This window comes from Stegodyphus dumicola, chromosome 7 (genome assembly GCF_044657685.1).
Source record: "Stegodyphus dumicola isolate Sdum_Otavi_A_Nest chromosome 7, ASM4465768v1".
In the NCBI taxonomy this organism is placed as follows: Eukaryota; Metazoa; Arthropoda; class Arachnida; order Araneae; family Eresidae; genus Stegodyphus; species Stegodyphus dumicola.
Genome location: NC_140774.1, coordinates 39,274,780 through 39,276,035, shown reverse-complemented (window position 1 = coordinate 39,276,035; position 1,256 = coordinate 39,274,780). Strand labels below are relative to the sequence as shown.

At 34.5% G+C, this 1,256-nt stretch overlaps 1 non-coding gene across 1 annotated transcript; it reads right to left on the bottom strand.

Moving 5' to 3' along the window:
* Positions 1-982: 982 nt before the first annotated feature.
* Positions 983-1,055, bottom strand: TRNAK-UUU (transfer RNA lysine (anticodon UUU)). Its single transcript has one exon. It is a non-coding gene; the product is annotated as a tRNA-Lys (tRNA).
* Between the last annotated feature and the right edge of the window lie 201 nt (positions 1,056-1,256).

The window sequence follows — 1,256 nt, the reverse complement described above, 5'->3', positions numbered from 1 at the left end:
GACAACAGAATTTTTATAATCTCCTAAAACAAGAGTGTGTCTTTTAGTGTGTTAAGACGAGAATTTTTTAATTGCTTGATGAATAATGTTGGGTGAAAAGCCCCTGTCAATAGCTATTGCTTTTAAATAATTTAGTTCTTCATCAAGGGCTAGTTTGGAGGAGCAAATTTGAAGAGCACGGAAAACATAGGAATAAAATGAAGCTAACTTTTGTTTAGTCGGATGACATGATTTAAAGTATGGTGGAAGGCAAACCGATGAAAGTTTACTGTAAACCGTAGTACTGAAGTTGGATGTGTTACGTGTGAGCAGAATGTCGAGAAACGGAAGAGAATTGCAAGTCTCAAGTTCAAAAGTGAACTGAATGGCAGGATCAATAGAATTCATTGTTGAAAGAACTTTCTTTAAATCATCTTTATTACTTTCGAACAGGGTAAAAGTATCTCTACGTAGCGGAACCATACCGGGAAGTTTAAAGTTTCAAACAATTTTGATTTATAATAATGCATAATATGTGAAAATAAAATGTGTTTGTTTCAAACAGAGTTGAGTGAGAGAAATTAGCTGATCAATTTCGATGCAAGAGAAATGAAATTCGCGAAGTCTGGTTTCTAGACATCTTAATACACCCTCCACTGGAACATTAGTGAATAATAATTTTACGTCAAAATAAACCATGAGTAAATTTCTAGGAGAAATGTTTTTAACCTTTTTTACAAACTCTGTTGAATTTTTTATGGTGTAAATGTTATTGTCTAATAGAGTGGAAAATCTAGACACTTAATATTTAGCTAATGATACAAGGCAGTACTTAAATTTGATACAACAGGGAAGAAAGGAATCCCACTTTTATGAATTTTTTATGAAAATAATCGGTTGAGATAATTCGCTCGAAACCATTCTGTCATCAGGTTAAGAATATGGGAAGCAGTTGACGTCAACGAGAATAAAAATACATTGAGTACACAAATAAAATAGACAACGCCCGAACAGGGACTCGAACCCTGGACCGTTAGGTTAAAAGCCTAACGCTCTACCGACTGAGCTATCCGGGCTCGAAAACAAGCCTCTGAAGTTCTGTCTAGTATTAGTATTTGCATACTGTACGGTTTCCTAAAAAATATGTTTGTTTAAAATAATCTTATCTCTATGGCATCTGCGGTGACGTTCGTGAGGAAAATGTCACGCGCTTGCTTCAGTTTATAGCGGAATAAGTAATTTTACAGTACAGAATTGGACTGAATTGAATTAAATTG